The sequence below is a fragment of the Belonocnema kinseyi genome, chromosome 9 (assembly GCF_010883055.1).
Source record: "Belonocnema kinseyi isolate 2016_QV_RU_SX_M_011 chromosome 9, B_treatae_v1, whole genome shotgun sequence".
NCBI classification, from domain to species: Eukaryota; Metazoa; Arthropoda; class Insecta; order Hymenoptera; family Cynipidae; genus Belonocnema; species Belonocnema kinseyi.
Genome location: NC_046665.1, coordinates 37,035,674 through 37,045,869, shown reverse-complemented (window position 1 = coordinate 37,045,869; position 10,196 = coordinate 37,035,674). Strand labels below are relative to the sequence as shown.

Here is a 10,196-nt window from a genome sequence, read left to right as displayed (position 1 = left end):
TTTTATGTTTTCAGCTCGCTATATATTTTTTGAATTAACGCATACATAATATACATATTTAATGTAGGTACATGCAAATACGTAGATTATAATAATAAAATATGGACTGAATATAAAAAACTATTATAAATTTTAACACATTTAAGGAGTTAAAATGAGCACCTCTAACATATTTTAAGAAGTTGGGACAGTGATTAACTAATCATCGGAAACTTAACCGCGTATGGAGATGTCACAAAATCTGACTTTATGAAAATATCTTCCTCACCTATCTCTCACCACCTATTTAACGGTCGTGAGACGTGTTTACGGTATAATTTTTACTGCGATTTCGCTGGGATCGGGTGCAGGTTTTCAGATTAGCACCCATTTGCGGCCAAATCCCGGGTCTTGTATCGATGAGGGTGCTTTAAGCAACTTTTTCAACTGCGCATGTGTCGAAAAGCGCTATTCGGGTCTCTCTTTAATTGGTCAGCACTGACGCAGATGAGAGCGTACAGGGCGCGGTGGGAGGTGACGAAACTGCGCCATTTCAAATAACTACGCATAGGGTATTTCAAATAGGCGGAAGTACATTGTACACCTCGGGTGTTTTTGCACCCAATTATAAAAATATGTACATGAATTTCTGAGTGAAATATTAACTGAAAATTAAAAGTTATCAAAAGTTCTAAGATGTGTTAAGATAAGTACATTGAACACATTTTAGGAAATAAGAAGTATAAAGATTATTTACAGATTCCTTAGGCGTATATGGAGTCATCACAAAGCCTTTGATCACTTTATAAACGCAGAACATATCCTAATAACGTTTTTCAGGTTTTAAGAAGAAGGCATAAACTGCATACAATGCAAACAAAGTTTGAAGGCAGGTTACAACGTTGAGATTTCCATCCAAAACATGCAATTGAATTCTGAAAAAAGGTAAAAATTAGACTGTTAGTCAAATAATCATATAATATGTAAATTTATAACAATAATAATAATAGATTGGTAAAATTTTTGTTTTATTTAACTTGAAACTCGTTCGATTCTACCCCTGTTACACTATCGGGGATTTAAAAATTGATGTGATCAGAGTCAGGAAGGGATGCATAGGAAAAGGTATAGATTTCAGATAAATTTTAAAGTCGCATCATGGTAAATCGAACATTTATCCCACAAAATCGCTCCGGCCTGAATCGCTGATCAATCTCTGTAGCAATCATCCCAGGTGAAAAGCCTCACGATGTTTTTTTCAAAATACAGTGAAGTTCCTCCTATTTCCCTGGCCTTGAAATGAAAGGACTGGTTTATTTCCACGTTGTAGGGCCACCACTTATACCTCGCTCGACAATACATTTACCTCGGACTTCGCGCTCGATATTATATTTACTTCACGCTACGCGCTCGATCTTTCTGCACAAACTTTTTAAACCTAAAGGAGAAAGTATCGACAACAGTAATTTGGTGATTGTGAATTCTCTTTTGTTAAAAGTCCTTCGGCTTTAACGAACATATTCTCATCACGTATCTCGTGCTTCGCAATCGAGTCTATACCTGAAATTTTATATCATTCCCATAAATGTATATTATTATAATTCGTAACTTTTATTGGTATTATAACAGACGAAATTTCATTGTCCCATTTAAAAAATGCGCCTTCTTTAAAAAAATTTGGTTATTCAACATTTTATTGCAACTTTTGTCGTTTTTTCCATAAACTGAATTTGCTCATTTCCATTGTTTTCTTTATGATTTAAACTTTACACATATGGTCTACTGAGCAGTCTTACCGTTTTTTAACTTTTAAATTATGTATATATGTACACACACACATTTGAAAATGCATGATTATATTTGAGAATATTTGAAACACTGAAAATTTTTAATGAAAAATTTAACTTTTGAATTTTCCATTATTTTAATGCTGTCAAAATTTATTTTTTGATTTATCAAGAAGATTCAAAAAGTTTTTATGATAATCTTCTAGGGCATTTAGAAGTCAATTTTTTTCTTCTCTTGCCATTTTTTCATTTCGTCCGTTAATTGGCTTAAAAGGTTCATTTTCGTGTGCTTTTTGAAATTTTGCAAATGCTAAAACTCTCATAATTTTTAATTTAAAAAAAAAAATGAAATGAAAAATTAAATTTTGAAAAAATGGTCTCAAAATATTAAAAAGGCGCTCACTTTTTGAATTTGTATCCATAATGGCTGGCTAATGAACTTAACCTTTAGTTTAGGACACTTAAAGATTGTACCGGAGGCCAATCAAATAAAATTATTTTTTCAAAAATTATCGTGCTGATAGAGAAATAGGCATAAATACATACAGACAGACCGACAGATTCGTGAAAACCTATTTTTCGGATTTAGGGGGTCTCAAAAAGTGGACATTTGACAAAAACAGGGGGGGGGGGGTTGTTAAATTTTACACATATATAATATCTTCTCTGATGAGCATGTAAACAAAATCATTCATAAAAATTGTTTTGCTCTACCTTCGGTGAAAAAATGTTATCTATTTATTTTGGATTAGCATTTGTCGTGTGTCTAACAATTAAATTTTTGTATTTTCAATGTTTTTACATTCTCATCATTTATGATTGAGAAAGTATTAGAATTGTCGGAAATTTGAAATCACACTTTTTCAACGTATCTCCACGTTTCGAGACCCCCTGAATCCGAAAATCAGTTTTTCACGATGGCGTCTGTCTGTCCGTCCGTAAACACGATAACTCTCGAAAAAATGAACGAATCAAATCCATCTTTGGCACACTTTTTCTAGGTCCTAAAAGAAAGGACGAGTTTGTTAACCAGCCATTTTTGATAAAAAATTCAAAAAGTGAGCGCATTTTGAAAATTTTTGAGACCACTTTTTTCCAAATTTGAAAATTTTATGCACGGATATTTATAGTATTGAAAAAAACAAACAATTTATCCTTATGACTTTTTTCGATAAAAAGAAAATGCTTAGAGTTATAGCGTTTTCAAAATTTTTTTAATCAACCGAAAATCAAAATTTGAAGCCGAAAAACGCACGATATGAAAAAAAGTCAAAAGAAGAAAAAGATTTCTTTTTAAAATACCTACAAGATTATCATAACCAATTTTTGGATTTTCTTCAAAAATCGAAAATTCAAATTTTGATTGCACAGAAAATAATGGAATATAAAAAATTCCATTTTGTGGACAAACTATGTAGGATACAAAAAAAGATGAATTAACAAAAATGGTTAACCCAAAAAAGATCTACAATTTCGTTAAGAATCACCTCTTGATAGGACGCGTACTTTTTGCTTTATTCGTGAAAAATAACGTTAAAAAAAAGTAAGATAAAAAAAATGTGTGGAAAAACGACGAAAGTTACGAGAAAAAAATTCAACAAAATCTGTTTACAAATATCTGTCGGAAATCGTGCGCGCAGCGCGAGTGTCACGACGAGAATGTGTACGTCAAAGCCTACAGAGCTTTGAGAAACTTAATCTTTGAATATACTTAATTGAGTAGACAATTCAGAATATGAAGACGCATATAAATACTGCCATCTAAAAGAGATCTTTTTGATAAAGTTTTTTTCAAGCATTCCAAATGTAAAGAATAAATATCCGAGCGCGAAGCGCGAGGTGTAATTATGTTCGAGCACGAAGCACGACGTAAACTATTATCGAGCGCGAAGCGCGAGATTTAACCGTCGCGCGCCCTAGGTGCACAATGTTTGTCTTGTCATTTTTTTTCCTATCTTGCATAGTTTGACCGCAAAATGCAATTTTTTATTTTTAATTAGGTTTCGTGCGGTCTAAATTTGAATTTTTCGAAAAAGTTCAAAAAGTTGATACGATAATCTTGTAGGGCTATCGAAAAGTAACATTTCTCTTTTCAAGTACTATAAACAACTGTACACAGAATTTTTGAATCATGAAAAAATGTGTACCCAACAATTTTCAAAATCTGCTCACTTTAAGTATTTTTATCCAAAATGTCTGACCAACGAACTTTGTATTTAGCTTAGGACACTAAAAAAGTGTACCGAAAGCCAATCTAATAGATTAATTTTGTTCAAAAGTTACCGTGCTCACAGACAGGCAGAAATAAAGACAGACAGACATACAGATAGACACGTTCGTAAAAACATGTTTTTCAGAATCAGGGGGTCTCAAAACGTGGACGTTTTGACAAAAACTAGGGAGGACAAATTTAATAAAAATCTAATACCTTCTCTTATGAGAATATAAAAATAATTTATTTGTCACGAATAATTTTTCGATAGTTCTCTTTTTAGTTTAAATCATAAAAAATAGCATCAAAAGTATGAAAACTTAAATTTTTTAAAACCCCACACACGAGACAAAAAAGAAATTAAAAGACAAAAGTTGTGTAAGAAAGTGCCCACGCAGCGGACACATTTTTTTTACTGTTAATGACATATTTCATGATTAAAGCCAAAACTACGCATCCTATCGAAAAGTGGTTGATACCCATTTTTTAGATCTTTTTCAAATGCACACTTTTTATGAATTTATCTTTTACCTATTTTGCACAGTTTGGCCGAAAAATGTAATTTTTGGATTTTTAATTATTTTCTATGCTGTCAAAATTTGAATTTTTGATTATTCAAGAAAATTCCAAAACTTGTTATGATATTCTCGTAGGGCATTCAAAAAGCAATATTTTTTCATATCGCGCGTTATTTGGCATAAAATTTAAATTTTCGTGTATTTTTTTAAATTTTATAAATGCTATAATTCTGGTAATTTTTGATTTTTTGAAAAAAGTCATTAGGATAAATTGTTAGACTTTTTGAATACTATGAATAACCGGACAGAGAATTTTTGAATTTTGAAGAAAGTGTTCTCAAATATATTCAAAATGTGTCCACTTTTTTATTTTAATCCAAAACGGCTGGCTAACGAACTTGACCTTTAGTTTAGGACACTAAACGAGTGTACCAAAGGGCAATCTGATAGATTATTATTTTCAAAAGTTATCATGTTTACAGACACACATACATACATTCATACATACATACATACAGGCAGGCGCCATCGTAAAATCCTGTTTTTCGGATTCAGGGGGTCTCAAAAAGTGGACATTTGATAAAAACTGGGGGGGGGGGGTAAAATTTTACACAAATCTAATACCTTCTCTGATGAGAATGTAATACTATCAATAATAATACAGATAAATACAACCGACTCTCAGTGTTTCGTTGTTTATAGTCCGGGAGCCAGCGACAATTTCTTGTTACTAATTTCCGTCTGCCTAATACTTTGAGAAATGCTGGAGATATGTGTGTTGTAAGCATACTTAGCGTCAACTGTGGAACTTTAGGTGGATGGGGCAATGGCAACCGCCGCTGCGTGTAAAAAAAAAGAAGTTTTCAATGATTTCCTTCCGCTTGAAACTTCGTCAGCTGATAATTAACATGGTATTTTTTATAAAAATAACACAGCCACACAAAAAAAAGTGTACGGATCTGGTAACAAGACACACGTTTTCCTATGGATTTTGGGGCGCTGAATTCAAATTCGGTATCAAAAATCACCTATCACGTCATGGTTGAGCCATAACCTCAAGAAATGACGAAAAATCATGCACTGAGGTAAATAAATTGCAAAATACTGCCAGTGATGCAAATTTTCACTTCAAAAACATGTCGACAACTGTGAAGGATCAACCCTTGCCTGATATCAACTTATTTAACATAACTTTACCCAACAGAACCTGACCTCACCTAACCTGAATTAACAGAAATTTATTGAACTACACGTAAAGCTCTGGAAGCATTTTTTTCCCAGTAGCAAATGTGTGCTACATCGAATGGGTCAAGTCGAGCTTAACCTAGAAATAAATCTAACCTAGCCTAACCTAACCTAACCTCACGAAACACAATTAAACTGATTGTGTTGTCCCGTTGTGTTTGCGGTACCGTTTCATTCAGCTTCGGCTCAACCTACATAGAGGTTTAACCTATCCTCACCTAACAAAACCTGACTTAACCTAACCTAACTTCACGTAACACAATTAAACTCATTGTGTTGTCCCGTTGTGTTTGCGGTACCGTTTCATTCAGCTTCGGCTTAACCTACTTAGAGGTTTAACCTATCCTAACCTAACAAAACCTGACCTAACCTAACCTAGCCGAATGAAATTCAACCACACGTGTAGCTATATAAGCGTACGATTCTTATTCTTAAATGTGTGCTGTATTTAATAGGTTAAATCGATCTTAACCTACAAATGAAGAAAAAAGGACACGTTATAGCAGGCAGAAAATAGACTGAAGTAGGTCTATAAATAAATTTAATTACGATAAAAAGCAAGATAAAATGTAAACATGAAAGATAGTATAAATATATCCCTTCAGTTTAAGAAAAGCAGAGAAAAAAATTTTGAATAAAACTCTTATTCATTTGCATGTTTAAGTTACAGTTCTACATTTCAATTGATACAAACATTGTCAGGTTAATTGAAATGGGGTCAATTCTACTTGTAGTTCTAAGTTTCTTCAAATGAGTAATGTGCGTCTAAATTTTTAACCACCTGTAGTACAATGAAATGAATTTCATTGTGTTACAACGGGAACACTTAAGTTAAGTTGTGTTGCGTTAAGCAAAATTTCGTTAGTTCTGTTAAATTAGATTCATTTGTAGGTTAAGATCGATTTAAACTATTAAATATAGCACACATTTAAGACTGAGAACCGTACGCTTACATAGCTACACGTGTGGTTGAATTTCATTCAGCTAGGTTAGGTTAGGTATTGTTAGGTTAGGATAGGTTAAACCTCTATGTAGGTTAAGTCGAAGGATTATTAAACATGAATATTAACTTCCAAAGAAAAAGATCTTTTACTAGAAAAAAATCGATTTTTGATGAAATATGTGGATTCTCAACGAAATAGCTGAATTTAAATTTTCAATTAACAAAGACAAATTTCTACCCCAGTTGTTGAATTTTGAACATGAAAAATTAATTTTCAACCAAAAATCGTTAAATTTGTCACCTTGCGTATGATTATTAAAAAAATTAATTCAAGCACTGTACCATTTTCAGAAGGTGATGCTTTCCATTTAAAAGTTTAAATTTCAAATTAGGAGTTTTCATTGTAAAAGTGAGAAAGTTTTGAAGGTTATGCCATTTGAGTTCTTTAATACACTTACACATAATATACAACATGACGCACTCCAGCAATTATTTTTATTTGTATTTTATATTTCTACTATAGATTTTATGTACTTGAGATAACTTTCCATATATTATTTTCTTTTGCTTCCAAATTCCTCAGATAATAGTCGACATAATACTTAAAATATTAAATCAAGTCAGCAGGCTGTATGTAAGTGGAAACCACGTCAGCTAGCGTATTACATATTGCCGAGTGTCGCGCACGAGACATTTCAATGCCACAGCTGACGGGTTTTCCATCTCCGTACAGCCAGCGGACGATTATTTTTATAAGAAATACCATATTAATTATCCACTGACGAAGTTTTAAGCGGAAGGAAATCATTGCATTAACCTTTTTACATGTTTCCATGACCAGCTGACGGGTTTTCCATCTACATAGAGCCAGCTGACGGCTTTTTTTTCGTTCAAATATTATATTAACTATAATCTCACAAAGTTTCAAGCGGAAGGAAATCATTGAAAACTTCTTTTTTTTTCACACGTTTCTCTTTTTTTACATGGGCCGGCGGAAGCGGTGTTGGGTGTGTGAAGTCCCCACCTAAAACTCAGCGGGTTGGGGAATTTTCAATAGGTATTTTTCAAAATATTATTAGTAATCAAATTCATTCCCCACCCAAACTGAAACTGTTCCGCCGACCCTGGCCGCAGCTGATACTAACTATGCTTACAACTGACCTGCCTGAAGCATTCCCCAAAGTATTAGGCGGAAAGAAATTGGTCGCAAAAAACTGTCGCTGGCTCTCGGACTATTAGTAAATCATAGGACTGCTGGTTCACGCAGTTTTTCAGCCTAAGGGACGTGAGACTATTGTTACTCTTGCCTCAGAATGGCTGCAGGGCGCGACTATTCAGTCGCGTATATTGCGCAATATTATGCAATTCAAATTGGAAGCTGTTCAGGCGGCCCCGCTTTACGTCATTGAAAAAGTCGTGGGCCATTAATACATTATGCATGCTAGTGTCTTCCAGTGTTTTTGTTGACGCACGATAATATGCCAACTAAAATCAATATAATAGAATAAAAAACTACTAAAATATTTCGCGGAATAGTGAGTTTTCTAGCATGACTTATAAAGGTCTTAATGGTAATCTTTTCTACTGTAGAATAGATTTGCACAATTCTTTTACTTAATCCTTTTATCGGTTGAAGACCTTTCAGTTCCACGAAATACAAAACACTGTCCGAAATTTGAGATTAACGTACCGCTAACATTAAATTTAGAATATTTGATTTCATTTCGTGAAACTGAAAGGTCTTAATTCGACAAAAACATTGAACACGACTGAGACAATAGATTCTTCACTTGAAAAATATTTCTGGAAAAAATAGGGTTGTTTCCAAAGTCAGGTATCATTTTTTTCAATAAATGCATCTTATAGTATATAAAATTTTAATTATAAAAAAGCCCATAAAATATTATTTGAAATAATTAACTGCTTGAATATTAAATAAAGAATAAAAATAAGGCTATTTGAAATTTAGTAATTTAAATTTCGCGCCAAAATTTTATGGTATACGTGCCGTCACAACGCTGCCCTCGAAAGTACAATTTCTTAAATATTAAGTACACTTTCAGAGTACAAACGCAATTTTCATTGTGGCAATACTGCGCAAATGGAAATAACCGTCTACCCTAATTGTACGGAAGGTTCCGGGAACGTGTCTAGAACGCTCCACGGGAACTTTAAGAACGTTCCAGTGGAGCGTTCCAGGAACGTGTAAATTGTCCGCCGCTTGGGAAAGTTCCAGTGAAACGTTCCACTGGTACTTATGGGAAACCTTCTATTATTGTTAGTTTCAATAAGAATTATCTAGTAAAGGACTGGAACTTTTAATGACAAAAGGCATGCACACGGAAAATCTAAAGGTCATGTTTCAGGCGACGAATGGAGACTGGGTGTTTGGAATGCTAGGGGAGTAAATGATCTCAAGGTAAAAGAATTGCGTGAAACTATGCACGTGAAGAAACTAGATATTTTATGTGTGCCCGAAACAAAGAAAAAGGGATGCAAAACTAAAGACATAAAAAACGGCGTGTTGAAAGGCGGATTTGAAATATGGTCAGGAGTAGACTGTGAATCACATGGTAAACAAGGAGTAGGTCTCATTTTGAATGAAAGAGCAAAGCAGCATCCCGGAGGCCATGGCTTCGTGTCTCCCAGACTGCTATGGGCTAGAATGAAAGTAGGAATCAGAAGACTATTTATTATAGCATGCTACGCGCCGGTTGATAGTGATCCTAGAGAAGTAAAAGACGCCTTCTGGGACACTTTAAATGACACAATAAACATCTGCGAACATGGGGAAAGAATAATCCTACTAGGAGACATGAACGGTTGGGTGGGCATCCAAAATCAGGATACAGAAAGAGTATTAGATAATTTTAGGGATCCAAGAACAAACTATAACGGAGATAAATTAGTTGGTCTATGCTTACAAAGGGGTCTGTTTATTACAAATACTTGGTTTAGGCATAAAATGATCCACATGTACACCTGGTCTAAAGGAAATAGCCGCAGTATAATTGACATTGTTATTGCGGATGAAAGACTTAGAGAGTTAGTCAAAGATACAAGGGTCATGAGGGGTCTTGAATGCAATACTGATCATTACCTTCTGATCTCAAAAATTAACTTAGGTCGGGGTTGGAGAAAAAAGAGACCCAAGAACGCAAAACAAACGCGAATCAAAATTGAGAACCTACAGAAACCGGATGTGCGAATAGATTTCCAAAATAAGATAATCGAAAGCATAGATAGGACAACATGGGAGGACAGTATAAAAAACAAAGATTTAGAGGGCGCCTGGACAATGTTACGGGATATCCTTGTTAGATGCACGATCGAAGTGTATGGTACCGCAGTTGTAGGAAGAATGTCTGGTGATGCGTGGTGGAATGATGAAATTCAGGCTGCCCAAAAATCAAAAAGAGAAGCGTACAAGAGAACTTTAAACATCGCAGGTCTTAGCAATGAGGAAATAAGTAGACGTAGAAATGATTATAGACGCGAAAACAGGATACTTA

At 34.1% G+C, this 10,196-nt stretch overlaps 1 protein-coding gene across 1 annotated transcript in view; it reads right to left on the bottom strand.

The window, feature by feature from the left end:
• The window catches only part of LOC117179654 (trichohyalin-like), a 47,818-nt gene continuing 37,622 nt past the window's right edge, over window positions 1-10,196 (bottom strand). The window contains exon 12 of the mRNA XM_033371663.1: window positions 1-914. The gene's annotated coding sequence lies outside the window, so the exon portion shown is untranslated. The remainder of the gene's footprint in view (window positions 915-10,196) is intronic.